The sequence below is a fragment of the Piliocolobus tephrosceles genome, chromosome 8 (genome assembly GCF_002776525.5).
Source record: "Piliocolobus tephrosceles isolate RC106 chromosome 8, ASM277652v3, whole genome shotgun sequence".
NCBI lineage: Eukaryota > Metazoa > Chordata > Mammalia > Primates > Cercopithecidae > Piliocolobus > Piliocolobus tephrosceles.
This window is the reverse complement of record NC_045441.1, coordinates 45,242,129-45,255,343: the sequence shown is the minus strand read 5'-3', so window position 1 is coordinate 45,255,343 and position 13,215 is coordinate 45,242,129. Positions and strand designations below refer to the sequence as shown.

Here is a 13,215-nt window from a genome sequence, read left to right as displayed (position 1 = left end):
AGAATACCAAATTAACATACAAAAATTAGTAGGAGCATTTTTACATGACAAGAATAAGCCATCTGAAAAAAAATTCAAGAAAAAATTATTTACCATAGCTATAAAAAATAAGTCTTACTTCATTCTAAATTCACACTTCTGGTAAGGTTCACCTTTATTTTTTATCATTTGGATGTTCAGTATTCTCCAACCCATTTGTTAAAAAGACTATTCCTTTCTCATTTTGAATAACAGAGACAGGAGATTGCCAAGGGACCTTTTCTCATTTTGAGTGATAGAGACAGGAGACAGTCAACGGTCCTGGGCGAAACTCCACCTTCAAGCCTAAAACAGTAAGAAGGCTGAAAAACTGGACTGCTGGTTTCGGATGAAGCCCACCCTTTCCTGATTGTTTCTCTCTGAATAATGCCCACCTGTGCACTGGGAAAAGAAGTTGGAGCCATAGAAATTCACACCTTTTGGCAGGGGAGGAGCCTGTACTCTTCAGTTGCTATGTGGTGACCTGCTGTTCGTCAATAGTGAGGTGGGGGCCTGTTAACAGGAGTCTCTCTCATTTTGCTAACAGTTTTTTTTTCTTTTTCCTTTTTGCCCTTTACTCCTCCCACTTCAGTGTGACTGTTAGCCCATTCATTCCTGTTCATGTGATAAGATTCTAGTTTTAGATGAACTAAGGAAAAGTTCTACAACATTTCAGTGTCTAGATGTGGGGCCTGAGGAAGGGTAAGATGTTAAACCAAAATATCTTTTTCTCCTTTGCTTGTAGGCATTTTCATCCTTGGACTTCTCCCGAGGGTAGAGGAGACTGTGCACCACTCCACCCCAACAGCCCCAGGCACATGCGGGATAGACAGGTGAATGGCGGCTCCTCATCCCTGTCTCCTCTGGGCTGGAAAGTGCCAGGCATTCATGGTGTCTTCCCCTTCACCGGCCAAGGAATCCAGCTTCATCCAACAACAATTAAATTTTTCCCTCTGTTAAAGGAATCCATTTGCCTAAGAATGAAAATTTTCTTCCCTGCCCCCTTTTTCCCCCTTTTATTCATCCTCTCAGCAGTTTACTTTTAAGCAACAGCCTTTCTTCTTCTTCTTCTTCTTCTTCTTCTTCTTCTTCTTCTTCTTCTTAGAAAATGTTTTGCTGGGCTAGGATCTCAACGATCACTGCTTATATTTTTTGCAGTTTTAATAGTGAAAGGGTATTTCAATCTGATGTGGTTTGTACCTCATTCTCTATGGTTGTTAGGAAATTTTTCTGTAGGCCTCTATCTTGTTTTATGTTTTCAGGAGCATGACCTGTAACCATGTGGCAATGTTTTGTTTTGGTCTCTGCCATTTAAGGAATGAGTCCCTTCTGGTTTCCTATCAGCATGTAACTTTTGCCATTTGCAGATTCTCTTCCCCTTCACAAACTGCCTTAATTTTTTTTTCCACTGAGCACCTGGTAAGTTACCTTTGATAAAGTTTGAAAGCCAGAAATACTGGCTGCTTGATACTGCTAGAGTCAGGTAATAAGGAATTTAACAGGATTTTCTTAAAGAGTGCTCAACTTAATTAAAAGTTGATATCCAAATTATAGGTAAATTTTTAAAAACTATGTTTTTCTCTTCTGGGATCTTGTTTTGCTGGGAAAAGGTTTTTTTCTCAGTCAATTGAATTCTTTTTCTTTATTTTGTCTTCCCACTCCAATGCATGCATGAGAGGCCAGTAATTCAAACAGGAAATTGGCAAATTAAAAACCTTATGGCGACTGGGTTTTCTTCTGCCTATCTGTGTAGTTGTATATGTGTTGTGTGTGTGATGTCTACAAAAAAGAGGTCTAATAAATTTACTTAAAGAATCACAAGCAGGCCGGGTGCAGTGGCTCAAGCCTGTAATCCCAGCACTTTGGGAGGCCGAGATGGGTGGATCATGAGGTCAGGAGATCGAGACCATCCTGGTCTACACGGTGAAACCCCGTCTCTACTAAAAAATACAAAAAACTAGCTGGGTGAGATGGCGGGCGCCTGTAGTCCCAGCTACTCGGGAGGCTGAGGCAGGAGAATGGCGTAAACCCGGGAGACGGAGCTTGCAGTGAGCCGAGATTGTGCCACTGCACTCCAGCCTGGGCGACAGAGCAAGACTCCGTCTCAAAAAAAAAAAAAAAAAAAAAAAAGAATCATAAGCACTAGGATCAAATATTTTTTGAAGGGAAGACAAAAGCTGTGTACCTTTTAGTTCACATGACTGTTACTCTTTGAGAAATAAAAACAGCCTTAAAGATTATTGGCAAAGCCCAAATGTCATCAATATATGAGTAGATGAACTAAATTATGCAGGTCAGACACTAAGTTTACTATATGTTTTAAGGTTATAAACTGCTTTTTTGGTTTTTTAAAACAGTTCAACTTTGCTTCACAATTGGTAAGACCTGAAGACAAATGGAATTAACCACACCTTTAATTATGCTGAAAGCAGCCAAACCCTTGGCTGCACCTACCACATAATTAAAACAATTTACCTGGTTTTACATTAAAGTAAAAATTGCTAGATGTTACCATTGTAACATGTAATTGAAACCACTGGAAGTAGATTGACATACAAGGTGTGTAAGAACAGTCAAATGTGTTTTAAATAAAAGATTGTAAGAAGGCATGGAAATATAAATTATTGCCTAGAGTCAAACAATTGTTTTGAATTACATAAGATAAAGCTAAAAGTTCAAACAAGTTGTAGAAGGACTGTAAAAATAAACGTCGCCAAAAAATTGTGTGTGAACATTAATTAAATTCAAAAAGGGTTTTTTATAAATTGAGCATTGACATAAAAGCACAACTCTTAAGGCACTAATCTGCTCTTTAGCAAAATTCGTAAAGAATTATGAAAGGTTTTTGCTTTTTACATTTCTAAGTCATCATTTTGGTTAAATAAATAATTTATGGTAATCTGAAATTTTATTTCATAACATCAAGTGTTTTAAACCCCTAACATGTAACATCCTTCTGAAAATCAAACTCTAGTTACGAAATTGTCTTTCCTAATTCCTGGCTTTTGGATGCTAAAGAGGGCTCCTGGAGTATCCACAAGAGAAGTAAATAGGATTATATGACAGGTTTAGTTACATAGAATTGCCAAAATGGTGTTCAATATTCTTTAGATGATATTGTGGTGAATAATACTAACACATGTTCCAAAATTGTATGGGATTTCTAAAATTCTAATGTCTGAAGTATATGCTATACCACAATTAAGGTTGTTAAGTTATTGTAAACCACAGAAATAACCAAAGTTTCTGTCAATCATGTTTCTGACTGTAACTACCCGGGACATTTTGTTATACACAGACAATTGTTGTCTTATTTTGATTTTTTTCAAAAAACTGGTTTTTAATCAGCTATAGAACTTTGACAGGTGCTCTTAAATGCATGCTTCTGATAACCTTGGAGCTTGTGACATTGGAATATAGGAAAAACGTACAGGACTCATGAAGTGCTAAAATGTTCATGAATATTAAACAAAACAAGAGTTAACTGAATGGACTGGACTAATAGAAAACTGAAGTAATCTTTCTGACTTTTGCTTGTAACATTACTGATCATTGTATTGTTTACCAGCATCAAGGAAACTTATTTTGAGCTTATTTACAGCCTTTAATATTTCACTAAGGTGCACTCCTGTGAACAAAATTTGGAGCATGTTTCTCTCTCTGCCTGGCTTCTCCAGAATTTGAAAAATAATGTGAGTATTCTTAACCTATGGCAATATGGCTGTTTGCATCGGGTATGCTTCCCTTTATGGAATCAAGCTCAACTTGCAGCGCCAATAAAAGCCTGTTGGAAAAACTGGCCTCACACCTCATCTATACAGTCCTTGTGCAGGGTTCCTGATCTGTGGTAAGTAAAGAATGACACTTTCTGATAGGCCCAGGAGCCCCAAGTTTATCTTGGGACCTCAAGAGGAGAGGATCACCCAACTCGTAAGTATTTGATAGTACAAACCCATGGCTGGGCTTGACTTTAGAAAGTCCAATCTAAAATTTCTTGTGGAACAGAGTTCCATCAAAGCCAATGTAAAAGACCTACGTAAAAATAATTATTCTTGCTGCACTTTATGCAAATAATCAGGCCAAGTATAGTATAAGACTGAAGTTTATTTCACAAATAACTCAGTCCTATCATGATTTGTTTTTAACAGAAAAGAGGACTGGATAAAGATTATGTTTCAAAACTTATTATACATTTGTCATTAAATTCTAAACTCATTAGTTTTGAGTTTTTGCCTACATTTTAGACCAACCCTGTTTATTCCTGTGAACCAACTAGCGATCTTCAACTGTAGCTCAGAAGAAACAAAAAGGGATGGGTAATGTAAAAATCTGGATTAATATTCTATTTCTGGGCAATTATTCTGCAAATCCTGCAGAGTGATGGGAATAAATAGGGTGCCCATCCCAATCTCAGTAACTATAGCCACTAGTTATCTGGGTGTGTCAAAAGACATTCTTTTCTCTCCCTTGTGGAAAGAGGACTCAATTCCACAGCTTCATCTTAGCATTCAGCTCATAAGGAGTCTATGCAATCCTCTGAGACATATTTTTGTCCCAACCTCAATTCCAAGCTTCAGGTTGAAGCCCTAGGAAAGAATATGGGATCTGAGAAATCCACAGGCAGATGATAATGGAGGTTAAAAGGCACAGTGCAGGTGAGCATGACTAATTCCAGCCGATTAAGCCAAGCCTCCCATTTCATAGATAAAGATCATGCTACGATCTGTGGAATAAATGAGGTCTAGTCAACTCCAGAACCACAGACAGCAGAGAGATAGGGTAAGAGCAGATATTTCCACCCCACTAGGCCTCCCTATTAACCGGGGTGAAAGGTGCTTGGACACCCATGGATGGCACCCAGTCACAATCACTGGGACTTGGGGATACAAGGATGGAAGGGGAAAAGAGAACATTCTTTCTTCTATCTGTCAACATACCCTGGGTATTTGGTAGGACGAAAAAGGAACCAGGGACACCTGCTTCTCTCTTTCTAGATGAGTAGTCATTCATTCATCTTCAGTCTATACCCTTTTCAAATGCATCCTGAACCCTTGGGACTCCTTTGAAAACATGCTGTTTTCCTTTTATCTCCTCTGTCTTCACTTTACAGATAGGTAATCATGTCTTCATACTATGGGGCAGTCCCCTCAGATGCATCCTCCAAGCTTGGAAGAATTAATTTCCCAAACCTTACACTGAGTGGCTTAGGATTGGACTCAGAACAAAAGAACCCAGAAGCCTGACATGCTGGCAAAAGGGTAAAAGGGTTTTTTTTTTTTTCTTGTTTTCCCCAGTTGGGCTTTTGGCCACCCTCTCCCTATGCAAACTGGTAAAAGACTTTGGAATTTTTGAGCTGTCCTTGCCACCTTCCCTGTTTTGTTTCAATACATGCTTTTTAATAACCCAGTTTGATTCTTCCTACCTTCAGGCTACCAAACTTCAAACAGTCACACAACCACAGCCTTGGACAATGGCCCTTTTCATAGGGGACACTTAGATAGGCCTCTTAGGGAGATCTGACTGCCATTTTTCCAAAACAGTGCTCCCTGTCAGCAGGAAGCAGTTAAAAGTGTTTTTTGTCCTCATCTTTATTTTGATTCTAACAGCAGTTAGATGTACTTCTTTAGAGAGGGAAATAACAGTTAGAAAACAGCCAAGGGTCCTGGGCGAAACCCCATCTTCAAGCCTAAAACAGCCTGAAGGCTAAAAAATCAGACTGCTGGTCCCAATGAAGCCTGCCTTTTGCTAACTGATTCTCTCTGAATAATGTCCACCTGCACACTGGGGGAAGGGAGTGGAGCCGTGGAAAGTTTACCCCTTGTGCAGGGAGGAGGAGCCTGGCCTCTTCAGTTTCTGTGTGATGGTCTAGTGTTCACCAATCTAGGAGGTGGAGCCTGTAAATAGGACTCCGACTTACTTTGTTGAGTTTTTTTTTTTCTTCTGTTTTTTAACCCAATCAACTCTATTCCTCATCCTTCAGAGTGTCCCTGAGCCTAATCTTTCCTAGTCATGTGACAAGAACCCAATTTTGCTGAAGGAGAAAGGTCTGCAACATGAGAATTTGGAACCCTCATTTAAGATAAACTTAGTATATGCATGTGGCTTCTTTTATCTGTTTCAACATTTTTCTGTCTTTACGCCAACACCACAGTATTTTGATTACTGTAAATTTGCAATATATTTTTAAACAAAAAAAGAATTATGCCTCTGAGTTTATTATTTATTTCCAGGTTGTTTGGCTACTTGTGGTTTTTTTGGGTGTTTACAGAAATCATAGGGCAATATTTTGGTGGCTCACTCCTATGATCCCAGAACTTCGGGAAGCCAAGGCAGGTGGATTGCTTGAGCCCAGGAGTTTGAGACCAGCCTGGGCAATGTGGTGAAACCCTGTTTCTACAAAAAATACAAAAACTTGCTGCGCCTGGTGGCATGCACCTGCAGTCCCAGTTACTTGTAAGGTTGAGGTGAGAAAATCAATTGAGCTTGAGAGGTCAAGGCTACAGTAAGCCATGATTATGACACTGCACTCCAGCCTGGGTGACACAGCTAAATATTGACTCAAACACTTTAGAATATTTTAGTACTTCTTCAAAAAGTTCCATTTGTTTTTTTTGAAAGAGATCTCATTGATTTGTAGATCATTTTGAATACCATTAACATCTACAGAAACTTGCACGTTCTAAGTCTTGAAAAATAGTATGCCAAATAATTTGTCAAGTTTTCATATATATGCAGGCATGGTAGTTTTGTTTTGGTTTTTAACTTCCAGTTATATTTCATTGTAGTCAGAAATAATACTTTTTATGATTACCATTTGTTTATGCTAAAACTTGCATTCTACCTTAGAAGTTTGCCTATCTTAGTATACGTGCCATACGCAATTAGAAATATTATGTATTATGCTATTGTTGGGTGAAATGTTTTGTAGATTATTCCCAGGTCTTATTTTTCTTTTTAATATTTTATTTCCCTTTGCATTTGCCTTTATCTTTTACTTTCATTGTTTTTTTTTTTTTTTTTTTTTTTTTTTTGAGACGGAGTCTTGCTCTGTCGCCCAGGCTGGAGTGTAGTGGCCGGATCTTAGCTCACTACAAGCTCCGCCTCCGGGGTTTACGCCATTCTCCTGCCTCAGCCTCCCGAGTAAGCTGGGACTACAGGCGCCTGCCACCTCGCCCAGCTAGTTTTTTGTATTTTTTAGTAGAGACGGGGTTTCACCATGTTAGCCAGGATGGTCTCGATCTCCTGACCTCGTGATCCGCCCGTCTCGGCCTCCCAAAGTACTGGGATTACAGGCTTGAGCCACCGCGCCCGGCCCTACTTTCATTGTTTTCTATTAATTTTATTTCTATTTTTTCTCATTACATTCTCTTCATTTCAAATTTTCTAGAATTCTTCTTGCTTGTAATGTTTTATTTAATTTCTTTTTGTTTCTTTTATTTCCATTCATATCCCCTCATATTATTTTTCTCCAAGTTTTTCATTTTTCTAATTCTTAAAATTTTCTTATTTTATTGCAAATTATTCCATTTATTTCTCTTGATTTTATTGTATTTATTATCTTCATCTTCATTTTATTTTTCACTGATCTTAATCACATTTGTTTATTTTTCTTTATTTCAGTTTGTCCTTACTATTTCTTACTTTAAATTTATCTTTAAATTTCATTTTCGTTCTCTTGATTTCATTTGTTTCACTTTATTTTTCTATATTTTGCTTTGTAAAACAGAAGGGATGAGCTATTTTAGATTGGCTTAGCCATAGTGGTCAAGACTCGTTTGCTGAGGCTCTCTGGTAGCCACTCTACCCCAGGAGTCTCCAACCCAGGGTATAGTTAGGGCCTCCTAGCAGGATTGCTAAGATCCCTGGGCAGATTTTTCACTGTTACAGGCCCATCTAGCATTCAGTGTCATGGGCCATCTCTGTTGCTTTCTGAAGCCCGCTTCAAGTCTTAGTGTTGCTAGGCCAAGACTCTGACTGCCTCTTTGTGTCCCAATGGATCCCTCATACATAATCCAGGGCACTGACTTCTTTCCCAGGAGAGGGCCACACCCACTCCACTGCAGCAGGGCATGTTTGGACCATATGTGTCTTTTCTTTGTTATAAAAAATTCTTTTTGTTTTTTGAGATGGAGTCTTGCTCTGTCGCCCAGGCTGGAGTGCAGTGACGTGATCTCAGCTCACTGCAACCTGCAACCTCCGCCTCCCAGGTTCAAGTGTTTCTCCTGCCTCAGCCTCCCAAGTAGCTGGGATTACAGATGTCTGCCACCACATCCAGCTAATTTTTTTTTTTTTTTTTTTGTATTTTTAGTAAAGACAGTGTTTCACCATGTTAGCCAGACTGATTTCGAACTCCTGACCTCAGGTGATCCACCCGCCTTGGCCTCCAAAAGTGCTGGGATTACACGTGTGAGCCACCATGCTCAGCTGAGAAAAAAAAAATTTTTTTAACTTGACATATAACTTATTATGAAAACGTCAGCTTTAGGGGTAGATATACATGCAAATATGTGCAAAAATGAACATTTCTACATTTTATTTAATGATTTCATAGAGTTGCTATTTTACCCTTTCCTGTCTTTATATGCTCAATGGGAAAATCTTCAGTGAAGACTCCTCAGTATGATAGACAAAATGTTGTGCAATCCATTCATTGATAGATGCAGTGAAGTAACTTCTGGTTTTCACTTGGAGCTCTCACAGCTAGGATTAAAAACCCTTGGTTGTAAACTCACATGATGAGGAGTTATAGTCTGCCATCATAATTGTTTTCAATTTGCCAAGGCAAAAAGTGGGAAATTGTTTCCCTGAGACCTACTCATCTCCCTTTCATAGGTTTTCAGGGTGTGCACTGTCCAGATTGCTTAGAAGCTCATGATCACAGAGGTCGTATTTGTCAAGAGAAAGCTTTGTTGCAGGATTAAGTGAAGGTGTTTACCACTCAGGACCCATGGTTCCTCCAGAGGCAGGATGAGCTTAAAAACCATTCCTGAATCCAGAAAGTAATGACAGAAGTTGGGGGCTGCCCACAGGAGAAAGAAAAATGCTCCCTTTTCCTTTCCAAGTGGTCACTGCTTATTCTGGCATTAATCATGCTTCTGACCACGACGTGCTTCTTAGTCATCTTTTTTGGTATTCCACTGATTGTGCATCTAAGGAAAAGAGGCCTGGATGAGAGTGTTTACGTAAAGAGAACAACTGCATCCTTCTACAGCCGATGCCTTGGTGAGTTTTGAAGCACACTGAGCAGTCGGAAATCCTTCCTCACTATGGGGTAAGTTACGTCAAATTCGACTCCCATGGAAATGGCACCAGGTTCAAGATGTCAAAGAAGAGACTCAGAACCAGTGAATGAGATATGGAGTTTTACTGGGGACTTACATAGAGGGGAGAAGGTCCAGTGTCAGCGGGCTTAGCAGGATAACCATGCCCACTTGCAAAAAGCATGCAGTTTGTATAGCATTTTTATTTAGCACTTTTTTTCTGAGCAACCTTTCACCTGTCAGACTTCATTTAACAAAAAAGGAATGGCCTCAATTCCCTGTGTGGCCTATGTTCCATGCCACAGGATGGGACAGACCAGGGGCTCAGATGTTCCTCATAGATAAAAAACAATCTCCAGGTTGGCCACTACTAGATTTTTTAGCTTAAAACTCTGAACATTCAGAAGCATTTTTTATACATGGTCAGTCTCCAGGTATGCCCGAGCCAAGTTAACACTGTCAGTTGCATCCATCATACAGGCTGGTTCAGGAAGTGGAGGTTCTTTTTCCTGAGACTAGATTCAAAAAAGTATTTGCTTTTTCTTGAATCATTGGGTTGACAGTTTACTAAAGGCCTGAAGTGTGTGCACATTGCTGGTACGGTTGTCTAAGTTAATGAGATGGCTTCATAGTTGGTAGGGCCTGTTCCCGTTACAGGTGTGACTGGGTGTGTACAGCCTGCTGAGGTGCCTCTTCTCCAGACTTTCACTGGACCAAGACATTCTGAGGCCCCAGTTCCACTATTTTCCAAGGTGGGACATGCTGAACCAGACCCTGGAATTGTGGTTCAAGGTGACAAGGTTGCGGCTGCTCTTTAAAAGGCAGAACTGCCAGGTCTGTCTTATTTTCCTTGTCATTCTAAACTATCTTTTGGTATGGAGACCAGCAAAGAGTCTGAGTATGTGACAGCCCTCCTGCTAGAGTTGGTACTATTTATACATGACTCTTAAGAGTCAAGGTAGGTTGAGAGATCTCCCTTCCTGGCACAGCCTGAGTAGGCTAGAGCACTGTGACCCTTAAAGCTTAGCTCATGCAGTCTTCAGAGGAAGTTCAAAAAACCATAGGATGAGGGGGTAGAGAAAAAGCTGGTACAAATGACAAGTTGCAGGTGAAATAATTGGAGGCAGGAAGAGAACAGGACCTGCTTGGAACAGTACACACACTGCCTGGGTACAGCTGAACAGTCAAGCCAGTTCTCTGATTTGGGCCTTGTGCAGTGGGATTAACAGGCCCACTTCTGCTCTGGCCTGGGTGCTGAACACTTTGGTTCTAGAACCAAATGTGGATTCTGGACTCGGGAATTCCAGTTGGGTTTCACAGGCCAGTGGAGTGAGGAGGCCCAGGTGGGCCCACAAAAGTGGCTGTGGGTGAGCTTACCGCACATGACTGGCTGCTTCTATGCCTACATTCACAAGAGAGATCTTCTTCCTCAAAGGCATGCCCAGGGAGATCTGAGGCTCATGGGAGCCAAGTGAAGAAAAAAGGTGATGCCTCAGCCCAGTGCCTTTGCCCTTCCTGGCTTGTGGCTTTGGGGGCTCAAATTGCTCATCAGAAAAATGGGCAATGAAAGCTCAGTGACTGGCTGCTCACCCCACTTTTACCAGGCGACTGCACAATGCTCACTCTGCAGCTCCAGGTACAGCCTGTGTTTCAAAAAGCTGGGGGATCTCTGGGCTGAGTTCAGGAGTCCCCCCTCAGGGACTCCTCCTGCCTACCCCTCTGTGCCCACCTGACAGCTCACCATGTCTGCTGTATGCCACCCTTATTGCATGCTCTTGCCAAGCCCACGTCTCCCTGGGTTGGCTTGGGCACATGCTCACTGAAGCCCAGGTGGCCTGACCATTCTTCCTCCAATGTACAGCCTTAGGCAGGTGCCACCCAGGTTTTCTCCTAGAATGTGATCTCAGGGGATTGCAGCAGCACATTCCACTCTAACTTACTGACTAGTTAATCAAAAAGTCACTTAATGTACCAAGGTGGGTGTGGGCCTTGACACTCTTGATATCCTTCCTCTAGTGGGGCTGCACTGGGGGTTGCCATCCTTATTTCTTGGTGGAAAAAGCTAGGTGAGGCAGGACTCAAGTGCTAGGGACAGGACAGAGAACCTAGGCTGGCCTCACCCAGGGCCCTCTGTGGCTCCTGTAGCCAGGAGGGCTCCATGGAGCTTCAGACCCCTTTTCTAGGATGGTGCCCATAGCCCCTTCCTGGATCTACAAGAAAGGCCCATTCTTTCTGCAACCTGCACCTACTGGTCTCTAGAAGGTGAGCATCCATTTATCTTTGTGGACATGGCCTTCTGCTCCATTTCCATGAGAAATACCTAGGGAATCCTGGGCCTGCGCTGGAGGTTCTCTAAGTGCCAAAGTCAGTAAGTCTCAAGAATATAATTAATAGTATTTTCTGCACATTACTATCTCAGGGTTACTTTTGGCCAAAAATGTGTAAAAACAAATATTAAAATTTTATCCTTTACATTATCTTAATTAGGTCATCATACAAACTTTTTATTTTCCTCCCAATCATTGAATTTTTGTTTTCTTCTCTGTTTAAATTGTTATCTGCTTTAAAGGCAAAAACTTAAAAAAAAAAAAAACACTACACAAATGCTAACAGTTAACAGCAATTTATTTAAATGTTATTAGATTTATTTAAGTAAATAATTTAAGTAAACAGTTTATATTACTTGTATAAATTATTTTACGTCTCATCCTCAATCTTAAAAAAAATTTAGCTAGGTATGCAATTCAAAATTGACAGATTTTTTTAAAATAGGCAACTTAACATTTTATTGGACAAGTTGGGTAATATTAATTCTCAAATATTTTATCTTAGAAATCAACACACTTGACAACTGATACTCATAATATCTATGGAAGTGACATTCTGAACGTGCTTTATACTTGCCAAAAATTTAGGAGAAAAAAATCTATTCTGGCCTTCAGTAGTAAAACTTAAAGAATAAAGAAATAAGATTAAATTTACTGGCTAAATTACCCAAAAAACTGAAACAGATTCATTTACTTGTTCTTTATCTTTCAGTATCTGATAATAAACAGATTTTAAGATGTTCAGAATCTGCTTCAGTATAGAAATAAGGCCAAACAGCTCTTGTGAAAGAATCATTAAAATACACAGCACAAACCTATCACTTACATTACTTTAAAAAATCACCCAATTCGTAGCCCAAAAGAATACCAATCTTACTGGATTTTACTACTGACAGAAGTGGGCGTTTTTAGGACCTCATGCAGCATAACCACTCTATGCAATTGCCCCCAAATCAACCCAGAACTGAAGGTTGATCCTGCCAGGTTCTAAGAAGACCGTCTTGATACACTCCCAATTTTCATTTAGGATCATTTCCCACTTCTCCTTCCAGTAATGTCTGCCAGAACTACACTTCTGAGAGCCCAGGACAGCAGGGCAGAAATAAAATCTCCTTGGGTTATAACAAACATTTGGTTTTGTTCTTTCATCACACAGTTTCTTCTATCCTCGGAGACAATAAGTTGAGGATGTGCTGTGTCAATATCTAAAACCAAGGACAGGCACGGTAGCTCACATGCGTATTCCCAGCACTTTGGAAGGCTGAGGTGGGTGGATCACGAGGTCAGGAGATCAAGACCATCCTGGCTAACACGGTGAAACCCCATCTCTACCAAAAATACAAAAAATTAGCTGGGCCTGGTGGTGGGCACCAGTAGTCTCAGCTATTCGGGAGGGTGAGGCAGGAGAACTGCTTGAACCTAGGAGGCGAAGGTTGCAGCAAGCAGAGATCATGCCACTGCACACCAGCTTGGGTGACAGAGCGAGACTCCATCTCAAAAAAAGAGAAAAAAAAGATCTATAATTAAATCTACTTGAAATAGTTCTGTCTAAGCCAGAATATAGAGGAGGACGACTAAAACCATATATATATATATATTTTTTTTAGACA

The 13,215-nt window shown here is 40.4% G+C and overlaps 1 pseudogene; it reads right to left on the bottom strand.

Moving 5' to 3' along the window:
• Positions 1 to 11,885: 11,885 nt before the first annotated feature.
• LOC111529408 lies at positions 11,886 to 12,877 on the bottom strand (annotated as a pseudogene).
• Positions 12,878 to 13,215: the final 338 nt, after the last annotated feature.